General features: G+C 39.1%; 2 non-coding genes across 2 annotated transcripts; both read left to right on the plus strand.

Moving 5' to 3' along the window:
* The first annotated feature begins 1,136 nt into the window (after positions 1-1,136).
* LOC140858981 (small nucleolar RNA R71) lies at positions 1,137-1,243 on the plus strand. The gene has a single exon (XR_012142382.1). It is a non-coding gene; the product is annotated as a small nucleolar RNA R71 (small nucleolar RNA).
* Positions 1,244-15,504: 14,261 nt separating this feature from the next.
* Positions 15,505-15,610, plus strand: LOC140858905 (small nucleolar RNA R71). The gene has a single exon (XR_012142309.1). It is a non-coding gene; the product is annotated as a small nucleolar RNA R71 (small nucleolar RNA).
* The last annotated feature ends 4,265 nt before the right edge of the window (positions 15,611-19,875 follow it).

Below are 19,875 nucleotides of genomic sequence, written 5' to 3' on the forward strand. Positions count from 1 at the left end.
ATTGCATCTAAAAGGGGAAGATTAATTTGGACTTGCTTAAACAATTCTGACATCTCGTCGAGTCTTCCTCCCTTCTTATCTGCAGGAATAAGGGCTTTCAAGGCATCTGGAAATGGGGCTTTAGGCAAGTAAGATGATTTCAGTGCAGTTGGTTCATTTTCTATTTTAGGGTCCTCCTTGTTCTTGGGTGATTTGGCTTCGATTAGAGGTTTAGGGTCGGTCTCATTGGTTTTACTAGTGTGTTCAATGACCTTCCCACTTTTTAGAGTCATGATTGATTTGGCATATTCAAAAAAAGCTTCTGGGGTATTAGAGCTCTCAATCACAAATTGCCCTCTTGGGTTGCTCTCGGGTTGGCTAGGTAATTTTCCTCCTTCCCTCCTACTGAATGCAGTCGCTAGTTGACCTATTTGGGTCTTTAGCTTAGCAATGGATTGTGTGTGGGAGTTAAGGGTTTGAGTGTTGACTTCTAATCGTTCTAGTACTTTCAAAACTTTTTTCTCAAAAGCTGAGCTGTGACCAGTAGTAGACGGTTGAGGAGCATTTTGAAATTGATGGTATGGTCCATGCCTATATGTTGGGTCCTGATATTGAGGTCGAGGTGCGGCAGGGCCAACCACTAGTTGTGGTCTCCAAAAAAATTTGGATGGTTTCTCCAGTCGGGGTTATAAGTGTTCGAATATAGATCATTTCCTGATCTACGAGCTTGTTGGACTTGAGTTTGCTGAACCTGCTCATGCACAAACTCAAAAAATTGAGGTGCGGCTGAGCATTCACTAACAAAATGGTTTGGACTTGCACATAATGCACAAACTTCTTGAATTGGGTTAGGTGGAATCGAGGATTATCCAGTATTTAGAAGACGGTCTAATTTTTGGGACAGTTCATCTACCTTACTGTGGATATCTACGACATTTTTAATCTGATAAATTCTACTTCTTTTTTGTTGAAGCATGGGTTGTTCTCTAGAGGTGGCAGACATATGATGTCGGAAATTCTCACTAAGTGTTTCAAAGAGCTGTCAAGCTTCATCCTCACTCTTTAGCATGAATGTCCCACCACATGATGCATCAACCGTTTGTCAGTGTTTCTCCGATAGACCATCATAAAAACACTGACAAAGTTGCCATTTAGGGACAGCATAGTGTGGACATTTACGAATGAGGTCCCTTAACCTTTTCCATGTCTCATGAAAAAGTTCACCCTCCAATTGGGAAAAACTAGTGATAGCTTTTTTTAATTTGATTTGTTTTTTCAATTGAAAAGTATTTCTTGAGAAATTCTCTCTGAAGATGATCCCAAGTTGAAATGGTTATAGAGTCTAAGGAGTTTAACCAATGCTTGGCTTTGTCCTTAAGTGAGAAAGGAAACAGTTTCAACCTAAGGGCATCATCGGAGAAGATTTGGATTTTTACTGTGAAACAAATTTTAAGAAATTCATCCAAGTGTTTGTATAGGTCTTCGTTACTAAGTCCATAGAATGATGGCAATATTTGAATAATGCTAGACTTAATCTCATATTGGGTAGCTTCTACTGGAGGTGCTTGAATGCATGGAGAGTAGGTATACGAGGATGGAGTGAAATATTCTCTCAATGAGCGTGGAGGATTAGCCTCACCAGGTGCAGCCATGTTTCTAACTTGGATAGTCCTAAGAGTCTTTTCTAATTCTTTGTCTAATGGTTGCAAGTCGGGTTTTAGTGATCGTCGACCTAACATGCAACTAAAAGGTCTATGTAGGACTATCCTAGTCTGTTAAGGATTATTTTTCTTTTTATATTAAGAGGAGAGGAGAAGAGAGAAAAGAGTTCTAAAGAAGAGATCCTAAGAAGTCCTAAAACTAATAGAAGAATTAGTTGTGGTTAGATTTTAATTATAATCAAGTTAGCACGCAGTGGACTCTCTATCCTAAAGTTATCCTAGTTCTAGATAGCTCCTAACTATAGTTAGTCTTCAAGCCCTCCAAGTCGAAGCTTGACCAACCAACTGGCCAGATAAGTGTAAGGTCGGTGGGAGTCCCCCCGTTGCTTTTCTTAGATACTAATTAAATTGGTCAAGTCAGCAAATGGAATCAATTAAAAGCCACCTTCTTTCGGACCCGATCGTCCCGCAAACCACTTGCCTAGACACCAGCTAGCTGACCAAGTCTAACCTGATTCAACTCTCAGGGTCACTTGTCCTAATGAGCTTAAAATCCTTAGGGGTCAATGTCTAATTAATTTTAGATTAAGGTCTAGATTATACAAATGCAAGGGAGTGATTTGTGGGCCAAAGAAGGATGATCAAATCTCCACCTTATCTTAGTTAATGGGTTACACTCTTAAAGTTAATTATGGAGATGCAATGCAAAGAAACAAGATGTCCAATCAAGTTAGAAATTTTTATATTTGAGGTTACGCTATTTTAGTTAAGTGTTATGAAATATCAGTAATTTTTTTTTTAATTCAACCGTGCCAAGGTCCCTGGCAACGGCGCCAAAATTTGATGCGTAGTCGTTGATAGCATCAAAAATAACTCTACTCACTACGTAGGTAGGATGAGTCGAGATCGTATCCTCAGGGACCTTGGGCTAAGTTGAGATTGCAAAATAAAAGAAAGAAGTGTTCTTTTGATTTAGAAAATAAATTATCTTAAAATTGATGTAATTAGAAAATAAAGAGCTTGGGAGTTTTGAATTAATTTTACACTAGTAGAGTTGTATCTCTTTTTTTTTTAATTAAATAGATGCGATTAATCTTAGAAAAAATACCTATCTTTTCTCGGCACATCCTGTACCTATAGATCATGACGCATCTCTGAAAAGTATTAGATAAACAACTCTTCTTTTCTCGATACATCCCGTACCCATAGATCACGGTGCATCTTCGAAAAGTAAAAGTTGTTCCTAATATTAATCTAACAGAAAAACATAAATAAAAGCATATAAAAGAGAGTAAATAAAGAACTCATGATGATTTAAATAAAATGCATAATTTTTATTGCATATAAAGAAATACAAGAAAGTTTAGAACAATAAACCCACTCTGTGTCGTTACAAAATTTTTTCTCCACTCCCGAGACTGCTAGCCTAGCTGCTCATGGAGTAGTCCCTTTCTCTTCCTCTATGCAAGGCTCTAGAAGAATTTTTGGGGATGATTCTCAAATGGGAGTACAAGAGCCTTTTTACAGGTGTTAAGAGGGAGGAGTTTTACATGGTTTTCAGATGTAGGACTAAAGAAAATACTAAGGACTAAAAGATGGATGGATGAGATGGAAAGATCACAAGCAGATAAAGAAAATACAAATTCTTCCTCTTGAAGTATTTCCAAGTATTATATTTTTTTTCTTTAATTTTCAGATCCATCTGCTATCATGAGCGTCCGTTTGTTCGCCACTATGTCTGCCAGCACAAACTCCCCGCGAACCCGCCATGCCGCGTGCCCGCAATGCCGCGTGCCTGCAATCTTCTTTCACGGACCCGTTAGCTGTTAGGCAACCACTTACGCTCCTTTTTTATTAGAAAATTACAAAAAGAAACTTTTGTTTCTTTAAAATGATGCCTATATCTTTTTTGGATTTCTTGCATAGTATCTTCATTTTCTATAATACCATATGCATCCTTCTTTTATTTTAATTTTGTTTTAAGTCTAATTTTTTTCAAACTTGAGTTTTTTTGATCTGCGAATCAGACTCTTTGTATCGACGATCATCTTTCCTGTAAAACATAAAAAGAAGCATCAAATTTTTAATAAATAAAATAAATTAAATATAATTTTTTGCTTTAAATAACTTAAATTAAGTGTTTATCAGGGTATTATTTCTACCTTACTGATGAACAAAAGGTATTTATCAGTCTTAGGATAGTTTTTTTAGAAAAAGAATTTATTGGGAAAGAGATTAATGCCTCTAAGGTTGAACTTGATGAAATTCAACAGGTAGAACCGACATAGTTTAGTAAACCCATAGAACTAGATTTGATGATATCAAACTCAGAACCTATTATAGAGGCACCATTAAGGAGATCGGATAGAGTATCATGTCAATCGGACAGATACTATGGTTTCTTGATCTGGGACGGGGATCCTGTTGAACTTGATGAGAACAATGAAGATTCGATCACCTATATGGATGCAATACAGAGGTCTAACTTTGATAAATGGCTTGAAGTCATGAAATCCGAAATGGAGTTTATGAAGGTCTATGATGTATGGACATTAGTTGACCCACCTAAAAGGGTTAAACCCATAGGGTGTAAGTGGGTCTTCAAAAAGAAGAGGGGCATAGACAGAAAGGTGGAGATCGATAAAGTGTAATTGGTTGTCAAGGATTATCATCAACATTATGATATTGACTATGATGTATGAGATATTTTCTCCTGTGACAATGCTCAAATTCATTCAGATTATGCTTGCGATAGCGGCACACATGGACTATGAAATCTGATAAATGGATGTGAAAATAGTTTTTCTAAATAGAGAGCTAGAAGAAGAGATGTATATAATATAGCCTGAGGGTTTCACATCTACAGATGAGTCCAAAGTGTGCAAGTTTCAAAGATCCATTTATAGATTGAAGCAGGTATCTAGGAGTTGGAACATACATTTTGATAAAGTTATCAGAACGTATGACTTTGTTAGGAACGGAGAAGAATCCTACATTAATAAATTAGTAAATAACTATGTTGTTATATTCCTCATTCTGTATGTAGATGATATTCTCTTAATCGAAAATGACATCCCTACATTACAAGGAATAAAAGTCTGATTATCGTCTCAGTTCTATATGAAGGACTTGGGGAAGCATGCTACATCCTTGGGATAAAGATTTATAGAGATAGATCGAAAAGGTTGCTTGGATTATCTCAGTCCATATATATAGACACCTTGCTGAAGCGGTTCAGCATGGAGAATTTTGAAAAAGGCTATCTCCCGATAGGCTATGGAATTTCTCTCTTAAAGAGGGATTGTCCGACAACTCCTCAAGAGAGAAAACATATAAGTAGAGTTCCATATGCTTCAGCAGTGGGCTCTATAATGTATGCCATGATATGTACAAGACCAGACGTGGCATACTCACTAGGGATAGTGAGTAGATACCAGTTTGATCCAGGAGAAAACTACTGGAAGGTCGTAAAGATCATCCTTAAATATTTAAGAAATACTAAGGATCAATGGTTTATTTATGGTGAAACTGACTTGAAACTAGTGGGTTTCACCAACTCCAACTTTTTGTCAGACCATGACGATAGCAAAAGTTTGTCGGATTATATTTTTATCCTAAACGATGGAGCAATCTACTGAAAAAGTTTCAAGCAGCATATCGTGGCTAACTCTATTTGTGAGGCAGAGTATATCGCGACATCTGATACTGCGAAGGAAGCTGTATGGTTGTGAAAGTTCATTGGCGAGCTCAAAGTCACACCCTCCGTCAATGGCCCTGTCCTGTTATACTGTGATAGCACTGGATCCATTGCTCAAGACAAGGAGCCGAAGTCTTATTAACGTACCAAACATATTCTGTACCACTACCACCTTATCCAAGAGATCATGGATCGAGATAACATCGACCTTCAGAAGATTGACGAAAAAAAAACCTGATGACCCATTTACTAAAGCTCTTGAAATCAAAGAGTTCGATAATCACAAGTCGAAGATGGGTATACGATACTATATCGATTGGCTTTAGTCCAAATGGAAGTTATTGAAAAATATGTTACAAAGCCAATTGTCAGTCTGTTGATGATTGTGCTTATGATTATAATTTTATATGAATTTTTATTAATAAAAATTATATAGCTTTTTTATCATAATTTTGTCCATCTTATTTGAACTCCTGTGATTGTGATGAAGTGCTTAGGACTATAATTAGTCGACAATGGAGGATTTATCATTTAGTCCTTAAAACATATTCATGATCGAATGATATGCTGTTAATAGGATGATAGTAATATCAAGTATAGATCGTTATGTGCCATATGAATTGGTTATCCTCTTAATCAAAGAGTGTAGAGACACTGATATGGCAAGCAGGTGGAATGTAAGAGTACATTCGCACCAAACGTGATCATTTGCCAAGTACTCTGCTATCAAGAGCAGCTCGTGAAGGGTATGAGTATAAGCATCCCTCTGACCTAAGATCACCATGGTGACTTGTAAGTAACTCATTGTACTTTAGTACCAGACCATCTGAATTTTTAATTCAGTGATGAAAAGTTATTAGATGCAATCAAGTACTTATCAAGTCAGTGCATGAGTTAAGATGGAATTGACCTCTCTGAATTAGTAGGAGATATGCATCGGTGTATTTCAATTTAGTAAAATCTTGGCCAGGATAATCTATGCGATGGATTTGAAAGGTTGAAATATAATGTGGTGGACTATATTAGGATTGACAGTCAAACCCTAGATCATCTTGAGCATTAGGATCAAAGGTGTTGGTGCAAAAATCCACTTACGTCGGAGAAGCTGGAGTCACGGTCGCCGCCGGGACCTGCAAAAAAAAAGTCTAAACCGGAGGTGGGGTTGCTCCGGCAAGACCCTCCGACGCTCAAGTCAGTTCTCTGCCTCAACGGGAATGGAGTGCTTGAATGAAAATTTTAGCAGAGTTTCTAGGTAAAAATGAGAGCTTAGAGAATAACGTATCTGGGGTCCCCCTTTTATAGGCGGAGGGAGCAACAGACTGATAGCGATGTCTGCAACTGTCTGGCAGTGGGCTGCCCAGAGTCAGGGGGAGTTTGTTGCGAAGAGTAGTGGGGTGGAATCGTGGCTATCACCGGGACATGCCACGTGGAGTCTGTCGCGGGGAGTGGAGCGGCGTCCGTTGTCGCGACTTGCCAGAGGATGGAAGAATCGCGCAGTATCCATCGCAGAAAGTGGAGCAGGATCGTGGGCATCATAGCGGTCTGCCAGGAAGTAATGGAGCCATGCGGAATCCATCGCAGGAAGTGGAGCAGAGTCGTGGTCGTTACTGCGGCCCGCCAGGGAGTGCAGACCTGTCGGCTGAAGTTCGACTGGAGTGTCTGGCAGAGAGGGGTGGTTAGCTATCCATTTGAGAGGAGCCTGGAGTCCGGCTCCCGTAAGAGTCCGGATGAAATCTTCCTTCAGCCGAGGTTGGGGATGAGGTCCGGCTCCCGTGAGAGTCCGGATGGAGTCTTCCCGTAGCCGGAGTCGGAGACGAGGTCCGGCTCCCGTAGGAGCCGGGGCGAGGTCTACCTACACTCAAAGTCAGGGGCGAAGTCCGGCTCCCTTAGGAGTTCGAACGGAGTTTACCAGCAGTCAAAGTCGAGGGCGGAGTCCGGCTCCCGTAGGAGTCTGGGCGAAGCCTTCCAGTAGTTGAGGTCGGGGATGGAGCCCGACTCTCGTAGGAGTCCGGGCGGAGTCTGCTTGCAGTCAGAGTTGTGGGTGGAGTCCGGCTCCCGTAGGAGTCCAAACAAGGTCTGTCTGCAGCCGGAGTCGGGGACGAGGCCCAGCTCCCGTAGGGGTCCGGGCGGAGTCTTCCTGCAATTAAAGTCAGGGGCGAAGTCCGGCTCCCGTAGGAGTCCGGGCGAAGTCCGGCTCCCGTAGGAGTCCGGACGAAGCTTACCAGTAGTTGAAGTTGGTGATGGAGCCCGGCTCTCGTAGGAGTCCGGGCGGAGTCTACTTGGCAGTTGGAGTTGTGGGCGGGGTCCGACTCCCGTAGGAGTCCGGACGAGGTCTGTCTGCAGCCGGAGTCAGGGGATGAGGCCCGACTCTCGTAGGGGTCCGGGCTGAGTCTTCCTGCAATTAAAGTCAGGGGCGAAGTCTGGCTCCCGTAGGAGTCCGGACAAAGCTTACCAGCAGTTGAAGTTGGTGACGGAGCCCGGCTCCCGTAGGAGTCTGGGCGGAGTCCACTTGGCAGTTGGAGTTGTGGGCGGAGTCCGGCTCCCGTAGGAGTCCGGACGAGGTCTGTCTGCAGCCGGAGTCGGAGGAGACTCGCGAGGGTTAATCCCGTTGAGAACTTCGACTGAGGGTATTTTATACCCAACAAAAGGGATGAATTATATGGTAACCATACGCCAATAGGTTCTAGAATGTTGCTTTGTAAGTTTTAGCCTATCCGGACATTAGATTCCATTACTAGATGGTTACATCGATTAGTATAAAAAATTATTTCTATGCTATCGGTTTAGAGTCGAACCTATGGGGTCACACATATTAGAAGATTAGGTTAGATCTGATGGTTGAAGAGTCCAATTGGATTGTGACTCTGGTGAAGAGTCCCATTAAGATTGAAACTCTGGAAGAGAGTCCTACTGGACTGGGACTCTACTATTAATAAAAAATTAATTAGTAATGAGATTACTAATTGATTCAATTTGATTGAGTAAAGAGCTTTGGATCAATTCTAATTGAATTAGATTCAGTTTGACTTAGATTGGGTTTGATTTGGTCAAGCCTGATTACAAGAAAAATTTAATCCTGATTTGATTAGGACTTAAACTCAGCTAATTTCTAATTGGATTAAGAATTTATTGAGATGATTGAGCTCCTAATTAGATTAGATTCATTTCTATTAATGGGTTCAAATCAGATTTGATTTGGTTTAGAAGTAATTTGGAAATGAAGAGTCCCAGTCGGTAGGAACTCTATCCTCATCTCTTGCACCACCCTGGACCCATGCCTTTATTCTCAATGCCAAAATAGTTTTGGCAAGAGATTTTTGGTGTGAAGAATGTGAGCCTATTAATGGTGGGCTGCAAAGCATGGTGAGTCATGATCTTATCTTCTGCCTTATTCGAATGTGATCCGAATTAGAGATAAGGTGATAAGAAGAAAAGGGATTTTTCAAGTTTGGAAAGAAGGGAGGTGCCAATTAATTTTTTCCTAAAATTTTATGAAGAGTTTTTGGGCATGTGAGATCCTGATCTCCTTCCCCACACCAACTCTCATTTATGAAATTTTTGGGATGCCCAAAAGGTGTTTGGTGTGGACTCTATTGGTGCCCTCCTCTTGACCCAAACCCTAATCCCTTGCCTACAAAAAGGGGGCTCCAATAGTGGATGCCCCATCTTAAGTTTCCTTACTGATTTTTATTTTTCTCCAGAGCTCTCCCTCTTCCTCTCTTCCATCTCTAGGTCTTCTTCTCTTTTGGAGCATCCAAGATTTTTGAAGAAGAAGGGAGACATCAGCCTTGAAAATCCTTGCAAGCTAGCACTTCCAAAGAGCCTGAACTGCGTCTGTCTTCATGTGGACGTTCTATTGAGGTCGAACGACTTTGTGTGGCTGCAAGCAACCTGAAGGAGCACCTATCCTAGTGTTGGACCAGTAAAGATCAAGAGTTTTCAGTTCGGCAATGGTTTATGAACTTGATTGATTGTTTTTGATAGATCTAATGGTTAGATCTAGATCGCAGCATCGATTAGATTGATGCAAATTTTTTTTTTTTTCAAATCTTATGTGCATGTTAAATCATATTATAGGTCTTGACATAGTAATCTAGATTAAATCTTATGTATATAAAATAAATTAAATTATTTAATCTAATAGTTTCACTGCATAAAAGTTTAAAATTGCATGCATAGCACTACCGTATGTTTTCTTCATCTAAGTCCTTGCAAGCAAGGACAGACATAAAATGATGGAGGCCGAATACAACCTTTGTCTCAACCTCTGAATCATTGGAGGAAGATTTATGGACTCGAGGAGAGGATTCAGATGACCAATTCCCCACAGAAGCTTCAGATTGACTCATTCTCGACAAAAAAGAAGCAAAGAAGAAAAGACTAGTGAAACGAAAAACATGCTAAGGGGTTGAAGTTTGTAGCTAATCTATAAGTCAGGGAAGGTCGAAGTGGATTTAGGAGCTCACCGAATAGGTGGAGATCGAATCTCAAGAAAATACCAATCTTACCAAGGTCGGGTTGCTGGAGGAACTACCAGAGCTAGCTTAAGTCTACTGGAGTTTGGTCAGAAATCGCAAGAGCCAAAAATATGAAGCCAATTCTATAAGTTTCAAGAATACCAGATTTATAGGAGGTCAGACAGCCCTGATCAAGTGATGGTTTGTCTGGCCTCCTCAGATTTTTTTTTGCCATGTGGCAGCTTGGCATTGGTCAAACTAAGCTCCCACAGATCGCCATGATTAGATGCTTGGATTGGGGTGATAGTTTGTCTGACCATCCTAGATTGCGCCATGTGTCACCCTAGAGTTACCTTGCTAGTTAATCTCTCGAGATGCATTAATTTCAAGGATTTAGCTCGATTGGCGATGTGACCTCGATCATACAGGCATTGATACTCCCTTCATCCAATCTTAAAACAAGCTCTGATTCAGAAGTGGAGGAAATTGATGTAGAGAAGATTCCCTCTAACTTTGGTGCATGCCAAGGAGGGTCCAGCTTAGGTGGTCGACCTATTCACCTCAGCTACCATGGCCTGATGCAGCAAACCCATCAGTCCACGACACCCGATGTCCATTGCTATCGAGATCAATATCAAATAGTAACAGTGCAGATAAGGTGCCTGAAACCGTCAAATGATAACTCACTCCAACCACGTGTTGCATGCAAGGCGCAACCAGTACTTGTGCGATCCTCATGAATATGACCGTCGCTTACTACAGGAGTGGCCATTGGGCTCCCCTATAAATAGAGGAAGGCAGGGCACTCTCAGATGAGTCTATTGAGCCCCTTAAGCTCCCTTTGTTCTCATTCTCTCCCACTTTCTCTTTTCCATAATTTATTAATCTCCAACTGACTTGAGCATCAAAGGGTCCCTATCAAAAATCCAATAAGAAAAAGACTACTTTTATAGATCCATCCTTTTCCTTGGGAGTTCAACCACTCAGCCAACCCTAATTCTCTTTGACCACACCAACCTCATCCTCATATCGGAGATCAATAGCAACAGTAGGCTTACAATATCAGTTAGCTTAAGAAATGATGAAGTGTCATCTTTATCTTGTTGTGAAAATCAGGTACCACTCTGATACCAATTATTGTGAAAATCTAGTACTGCTTCGATACCAGCCATGGACCGATCTCTTGTGTGAAAATCTGAGTGTTAATCCAGCAAATCAGAGAAGAGACAAAGAGAAGCATGGAAGCTTGATTGGATGGCGGATGGGGGCAGCAAGGCTACCTTCTTCCTTGACGTGCAACCCTAGGTGGAGACTAAGGATGTGAGAGAGAGAGAGAGAGAGAGAGGCTGCTAGGATTTTTAGGAGAAAAAGCTCTGTTATTCATTCCCTCTTATCCTTGGTATTACAAGATCTGTATATATACCAATTACAATGAGTTAAACAACCTGAGCCCAAAAAACTCTCTAGGCTAACCCATATATGAAGCACTCACTCAAGCCCAAGTCTTGTATGCTCTCATCTTATGGACTGAATCCCAGTCCAAACCTTGAGTTAGCCCCCTTAAGACCTCTCAAATCAGATCTTAAGATATCTAGGATCCAATCTGATGCGTAGTCGTTGATAACACCAAAAATAACTCTACTCACTACGTAGGTAGGATAAGTCGAGATCGTATCCTCAAGGATCTTGGGCTAAGTTGAGATTGTAAAATAAAAGAAAGAAGCGTTGTTTTGATTTAAAAAATAAATTATCTTAAAATTGATGTAATTAGAAAATAAAGAGCTCAGGAGTTTTGAATTAATTTGCACTAGCAGAGTTGTATCTCTTTTTTAATTAAATAGATGCGATTAATCTTAAGAAAAATACCTATCTTTACTCGGCACATCCCGTACCCGTAGATCATGGCGTGTCTCTGGAAAGTACTAGGCAAACAACTTTTATTTTCTCGGCATGCTCTGTACCCATAGATCATGGCGCATCTCTAAAAAGTAAAAGTTGTTCCTAATATTAATCAAACAGGAAAGCATAAATAAAAGCATATGAAAGAGAACAAATAAAGAACTCATGACGATTTAAATAAAAAGCATAATCTTTATTGCATATAAAGAAATACAAGAAAGTTTAGAACAATAAATCTACTCTGTGTCGTTACAAAATTTCTTCTCCACTCTCAAAACTGCTAGCCTAGCTGCTCATGGAGTAGTCCCTTTCTCTTCCTCTATGCAAGGCTCTAGAAGAATTTCTGAGCTCCTCCTCAAATGGGAGTACAAGAGCCTTTTTATAGGTGTTAGGAGGGATAAGTTTTACATAATTTTTCGATGTGGGACTAAAGAAAATACTAAGGACTAAAAGATGAATGGATGAGATGAAAAGATCACAAGCAGATAAAGAAAATACAAATTCTTCCTCTTGAAGTATTTCCAAATATCATATTTTTTCCTTTTAATGAGCATCTATTCATCTGTTCACGTCCGCCAGCAAAAACTCCCCGTGCCCCGCCATGCCGCGCGCCCGCGCACGCCCAATGCCGCGACGCGTTAGCTGTTAGGAAGCGCTTCTTTTTTTTGATTATCAAAAAGAAACTTTTGTTTCTTTGAAATGACGCCTATATCCTTTTTGGATTTCTTGCATAGTATCTTCATTTTCTATAATACCGTATGCATCCTTCTTTTATTTTAATTTTATTTTAAGTCCAATTTTCTTCAAACTTGAGTCTTTTTGATCTATGAATCGGACTCTTTGTATCGGTGATCACCTTTCCTATAAAATATAAAAAGAAGCATCAAATTCTTAATAAATAAAATAAATTAACTATAATTTTTTACTTTAAATGACTTAAATTAAGTGTTTATCACACCTCCCAACTTGAATTTTGCTTGTCTTCGAGTAAAATAGATATATCAGCATTGTATATCGACTCGATCTTGAATAAAAAGTTAGGTTAGGCATTCCAAAAGGTAGATGATACTTGGTTAGACCATCAAAGAAATACTTCATTGGATTATCAATTTGATCCAATTAGTAGCTGAGTATTAACTAAAAAAATTTCAAGAGCTTTTCTTTCACCAACTCCCCACTTTACTCTTTAAATCCTCTAACTTAATGTGAGAGAAGTTTATTATCTTCTTGCAATTTAGTTTCCTTATTATCCATTTTTTTTTAACATTACCCACCTTTTTACGCGAACCACAATACTTACTTAGGCGAAGGGGCCCGGTTACTCAGTAGGAAACCAATATTTTTTTTTTTTAAAAGTAAATTTTAAGAAGAATTTTTGCATATCTCGACCTTTCCACCCAATCTCTCATGAAGTAAATTCTTTATTGAGATCAGTAAGAAGAGGGTTGTAGAATTACTCCTGAAATTTGGTTTAGCCTAAACCCTACCATTCATTGAGTTTTCTTGATAATTTATTCCTCAGTATCTCTAAAATTATCTTGACCATTAATCATTCATTGATTAGGATGCCAAATTGACTCTTAATTAAAATAAAATTTGAATACACAAAACTAATTATTTTTGACCATACTTGAGGATTTGATTAATTCCCCCCCCCAACTGAATCTACATTATCCTCAATGGAGTAGAAAAGCAAAGAAAATAAAAGGAGAGAGTGCACCTGGGATAATTTTACTTCGAAAGTTGAAGATAGCTTCATTGATTAATAGGCTCTTGTTCTAAATTCCTGCAGCGGCAGTAAAGTAAAATATATATATATATATATATATGAAATCATTGGGTTGCCTCCCAACAAGTGCTAAGTTTTACATCTTCAGCCAGACGTCGTATGCAATAAAACCAACAACAGGTGGGCAATGGCTCATACTTGATTGTCTATGGAGGAGTGATTTTATCGTGTGGTGTATCCAACAAGGTGTTAACTTCTTTCATATATCCCTCAAAGTCATACACTCCAAAGTGAGCCAAGCAAGTATCTAAGAGGTCTGGTGCTAGAATTATGGGTGTTGCATCTTCTATAATGTCTTCTAGTGTATCTACTTCGAAGCAACTATCCATTGATGGTCCTTGGGAAGCACCAAACACATTCAGTCTCAGTTTCTTATTCCCAAACGATACGTCTATGACTTCTGTCCTACAATTAATGCATGCATTTGCCGTAGCTAGGAAGGGTCATCCTAAAATAATGAGAATTTGTCTTGGGTTGCTACTTAGTTCCATGTCGAGAACCAGAAAATCAACTGCAAAGTAAAACTCATCTACCTTGACCAAGACATCCTTAAGCATTCCACGTGGTTCCTTAATTGATCTGTCGGCTAATTACAGTGTGACTGATGTGGGTTTCAGTTCTCTGAATCCAAAAAGTTCATACACCAAACTAGATAAAAGATTCACACTTGCCCCTAAGTCCAGAAGAGCTCTTTCAATGTGATAATCTCCTATAACACAAGAAATGATGGGGGCTCCTGGGTCCTTAAGCTTTGGAGGAGTGGCATGCTGGAAGACAGAACTAGACTGTTCAGTGAGGCATACTTTCTTTGGGATTTGTGATCTAGATTTACGTTTTTGGGTGCACAAATCCTTCAAAAATTTGACATAAGTAGGGACCTGTTTGATTGCATCTAGAAGGAGAAGATTGATTTGAACTTGCTTAAACAATTCTAACATCTCATCGAGTTTTCCTCCCTTCTTATCTGTAGGAATAGGGGCTTTCAGGGCATCCGAAAATGGGGCTTTAGGCAAGTAAGATGATTTTGGTGCAGTTGGTTCCTTCTCTATTTTCAAGTCCTCCTTGTTCTTGGGTGATTTGGCTTCGGTTAGAGGTTTAGGATCGGTCTCATTGGTTTTACTAGTGTGTTCAATGACCTTCTCACTTCTCAGAGTCATGATTGATTTGACATGTTCAGAAAAAGCTTCTGGGGTATTAGAGCTCTCAATCACAAATTATCCTCTTGGGTTGCTCTCAGGTTGGTTAGATAATTTTTCTCCTTCCCTCCTACTGAATGCAGTCGCTAGTTGACCTATTTGGGTCTCTAGCTTAGCAATGGATTGTGTGTGGGAGTTAAGGGTCTGAGTGTTGACTTCTAATCGTTCTAGTGCTTTCAAAATTTTTTTCTCAAAAGCTGAGCTGTGACCAGTAGTAGACGGTTGAGGAGCATTTTAAAATTGATGATATGGTCCATACCTATATGTTGGGTCCTGATATTGAGGTCGAGGTGCGGCAGGACCAACCACTGGTTGTGGTCTCTAGAAAAAATTTGGATGGTTTCTCCAGTCGGGGTTATAAGTGCTCGAATATGGATCGTTTCTTGGTCTGCGAGCTTGTTGGACTTGCGCTTGCTGAACCTGCTTGTGCATAAACTCAAAAAATTGAGATGCGACTGGGCATTCACTAACAAAATGGTTCGGACTTGCACATAATGCACAAACTTCTTGGATTGGGTTAGGTGAAATCGGGGATTGTCCAGTACTTAGCAGATGGTCTAATTTTTGGGACAGTTCATCAACCTTACTGTGGATATCCATGATGTTTCCAATCTGATAAATTCCACTTCTTTTTTGTTGAAGCATGGGTTATTCTCTAGAAGTGGCAGACATATAATGTAGGAAATTCTCATTAAGTGTTTCAAAGAGCTGCCAGGCTTCATCTTCACTCTTTAGCATGAATATCCCACCATATGATGCATCAATCATTTGTCAGTGTTTCTCCGATAGACCATCATAAAAATACTGACAAAGTTGCCATTTAGGGACAGCATGGTGTGGATATTTACGAATGAGATCCCTTAACCTTTCCCATGTCTCATGAAAAAGTTCACCCTCCAATTAGGAAAAACTAGTGATAGCTTTTCTAATTTGATTTATTTTTTCAATTGGAAAGTATTTCTTGAGAAATTCTCTCTGAAGATGTTTCCAAGTTAAAATGGTTATAGAGTTTAAGGAGTTTAACCAATGTTCTTAAGTGAGAAAAGGAACAGTTTCAACCTAAGGGCATCATCAGAGAAGTTTTGGATTTTTACTGTGGAACAAATTTCAAGAAATTCATCCAAGTATTTGTATGGGTCCTCGTTACTAAGTCCATAGAATGATGGCAACATTTGAATAATGCTAGACTTAATCTCATATTGGGTAGCTTCTACTGGAGGTGCTTGAATGCATGGAGAGTAGGTATACGAGGATGGAGTAAAATATTCTCTCAATGAGCATGGAGGATTAGCCTCATCAGGTGCAGCCATGTTTCTAACTCGGATAGTCCTAAGAGTCTTTTCTAATTCTTCGTCTAATGGTTGCAAGTCAGGTTTTAGTGATCATTGACCTAACATGCAACTAAAAGGTCTATGTAGGACTATCCTAGTCTGTTAAGAATTTTTTTTTTTTATTAAGAGGAGAAGAGAAGAGAGAAAAGAGTTCTAAAGAAGAGATCCTAAGAAGTCCTAAAACTAATAGAAGAATTAGTTGTGGTTAGATTTTAATTACAATCAAGTTAGCATGTAGTGGACTCTCTATCCTAAAGTTATCCTAGTTCTAGACAGCTCCTAACTGTAGTTAGCCTTCAAGCCCTCTAAGTCGGAGCTTGACCAACCAACTGGTCAAGTAAGTGTAAGGTTGGTGAGAGTCCCCCCGTTGCTTTTCTTAGACACCAATTAAATTGGCTAGGTCAGCGAACGGAACCAATTAAAAACCACCTTCCTTCGGGCCCAGTCATCCCGCAAACCACTTGCCTAGACACCAGCTAGCTGACCAAGTCTAACCTGGTTCAACTCTCAGGGTCACTTGTCCTAATGAGCTCGAAATCCTTAGGGGTCAACGTCTAATTAATTTTAGATTAAGGTCTAGGTTATGCAAATGCAAGGAAGTGATTTGTGGGCCAAGGGTGATCAAATCCCCACCTTATCTTAGTTAATGGGTTGCGCCCTTAAAGTTAATTATGGAGATGCAATGCAAAGAAATAAGATGTCCAATCAAGTTAGAAATTTTTATATTTGAGGTTACGCTATTTTAGTTAAGTGTTATGAAATATCAGTGACTTTTTTTTTTAATTCAACCGTGCCAAGATCCCCGGCAACGGTGCCAAAATTTGATGCGTAGTCGTTGATAGCACCAAAAATAACTCTACTCACTACATAGGTAGGATGAGTCGAGATCATATCCTCAGGGACCTTGGGCTAAGTTGAGATTGCAAAATAAAAGAAAGAAGCATTGTTTTGATTTAGAAAATAAATTATCTTAAAATTGATATAATTAGAAAATAAAGAGCTCGAGAGTTTTGAATTAATTTGCACTAGCAGAGTTGTATCTCTTTTTTAATTAAATAGATGTGATTAATCTTAGAAAAAATACCTATCTTTCCTCCGCACACCCTGTATCCGTAGATCACGTCATGTCTCCAGAAAGTACTAGGTAAACAACTTTTCTTTCCTCGACACGCCCCGTACCCGTAGATCATGGCGCATCTCCGAAAAGTAAAAATTGTTCCTAATATTAATCTAACAGGAAAGCATAAATAAAAGCATATAAAAGAGAGCAAATAAAAAACTCATAACGATTTAAATAAAAAATATAATCTTTATTGCATATAAAGAAATACAAGAAAGTTTGGAACAATAAACCCACTCTGTGTCGTTACAAAATTTTTTCTCCACTCCCGAAACTGCTAGCCTAGCTGCTCATGGAGTAGTCCCTTTCTTTTCCTCTATGCATGGCTCTAGAAGAATTTCTGGGCTCCTCCTCAAATGGGAGTACAAGAGCCTTTTTATAGGTGTTAGGAGGGATAAGTTTTACATGATTTTCCAATGTGGGACTAAAAAAAATACTAAGGACTAAAAGATGAATGGATGAGATGGAAAGATCACAAGCAGATAAAGAAAATACAAATTCTTCCTCTGAAAGTATTTCCAAATATCATATTTTTTTCTTTTAATGAGCATCTGTTCGTCTATTCGCGTCCGTCAGCAAAAACTCCCCATGCCCCGCCATGCCACGCGCCCGCGCTTGCCCGCGCCCGTGCACGCCCGATGCCGCGCACGCGTTAGCTGTTAGGAAGCGCTCCCTTTTTTTGATTACCAAAAAGAAACTTTTGTTTCTTTAAAATGATGCCTATATCCTTTTTGGATTCCTTGCATAGTATCTTCATTTTCTATAATACTGTATGCATCCTTCTTTTATTTTAATTTTGTTTTAAGTCCAATTTTCTTCAAACTTGAGTCTTTTTGATCTATGAATCGGACTATTTGTATCAGCGATCATCTTTCCTATAAAACATAAAAAGAAGTATCAAATTTTTAATAAATAAAATAAATTAACTATAATTTTCTGCTTTAAATGACTTAAATTAAGTGTTTATCAAAATTCGACCCTAGATCCAAACAAAAATTTCATCTCACTATCTGCACGCACCTGAGTCGACTCAGACTAGGACTGAATCGACTCATCTAAAATCTAGTTGACTCAGATTCAGACTGGTACTGAGTTGACTAACCTGTGTGCCATCCATAGTTTTTCTGAGACTCTGTCTTTCTATTTGGCCCCCTCCTTTGAGACATAGTCTCAGAGTGGGTCGACTATGTCTCAAAGGAGGAGGCTAAATAGAAAGACAGGATCTTAGAGAAACTATGGATGGCACGTAGGTTAGTCGACTCAGTGCTAATCTAAATCGACTAGGTTTCAGGTGAGTTGACTTAGTCTCAGTTTAAGTCGGCTCAAACATGTGTAGACAGTGAGATGAGATTTCTATTTAGATCTAGGATCGGGTTTGATCTTAGATCTCTTAAGACCTAGTTTGAGAGGTCTTAAGGGGGCTAACTCAAGATTTGAATTTTTATTAAGTCTGTGGGATAAGAGCACATAAGACTTAGGCTTGGGTGAGTGCTTTCATGTATGAGTTAGGCTAAAAAAAATTTTAGACTTAAGTTGTTTAACTCATTGTAATTGGTATATAGACAGATTTTGTAATATCAAGGATAAAAAAGAATAACTAACAAAGGTTTTTCTCCTGAAAATCCTAGGCGCACCCTCTTATCCTTGGTATTACAAGATGTCTCTTCTTTTCTAGATAGAGTGTACCATTTTGTGAATTAAGATAAACAATAGAGGACTTCTAGGAATCCAATACTACAACAAGCATCTAACATAAGGCAATTCTATTAAAAAAAATTTAATTTGAAAATTTTCATGACTCAACTACTTGGCAGCCAATCTTCATGCAAAAGGCAACATTTTGAGAAGAGAGAGCAGAACTCAATAATGGCCTCTGATAAGTAATTTACATTTACTATAGGTACACACCCATCCATTGGAAGAGTTTTCATGGTGGCATACCATTCCCTCCTCTCATTTCAACAGCAATGTTTTGAAGTTTCTAGGTACATTGTGTGATATGTTCAGTGGATACAATATCCAGCCCAAAACCCTATCAGCTCCAACTAATAGAAAAAACAACAAAAAAATAGAGAAGACTCTCATTAGGAGTCTTCTCTCAGTGGACTCCTGATTGGAGTCGATGAACGACTTTGAAGAGAAGTCCAACTCCTTCCCCCTTCATCTCTATTTAAAGGGATGAAGTCCCTTATGAAACCCCCATCATTGGCCGTCGATATTCACTTGAAGAAACATCTCTTTTCTTCTTCCGAACGTCCATCACTAAGTTCATCGAAAATAAAAGGCCAAATTGCTACCGAAAAGTTAGGTAAGAAGTCGGATTTCTTTTTGGTTACTGTCTTTTCCATCTTCCTTATGTTAGAAAATCGGATGGGCAGCATGTGTATATTTCAAAATCTTTTTAAAAATGCAATAGAAAATAAAATGGGTTAAACCCTTTAACCCGACATGCATAAGATCAAATCTAATCCTACCCAAAGTTCAGAAGAAAAACATATATATAATTTGAAATTTAGAGACAAGTATGAGATTCGATCTCTATACCTTAGCACGAGTAGATATTTACCACTTTCGATGATCACAGATTCATAGATGCTTGAGCCACATACATGTCTGGCTTCTACGGATATCCATCAGGATCAATCTCGAATTAATCTCCTTATAGTAGAATTTTCTTTCAAGAAGAATCTTAGCTTTGAGATCTTAGATCAACACTTTGATCTGGACTGTAGGATCAACTCCTTGA

Source organism: Elaeis guineensis, chromosome 6, assembly GCF_000442705.2.
Source record: "Elaeis guineensis isolate ETL-2024a chromosome 6, EG11, whole genome shotgun sequence".
NCBI lineage: Eukaryota > Viridiplantae > Streptophyta > Magnoliopsida > Arecales > Arecaceae > Elaeis > Elaeis guineensis.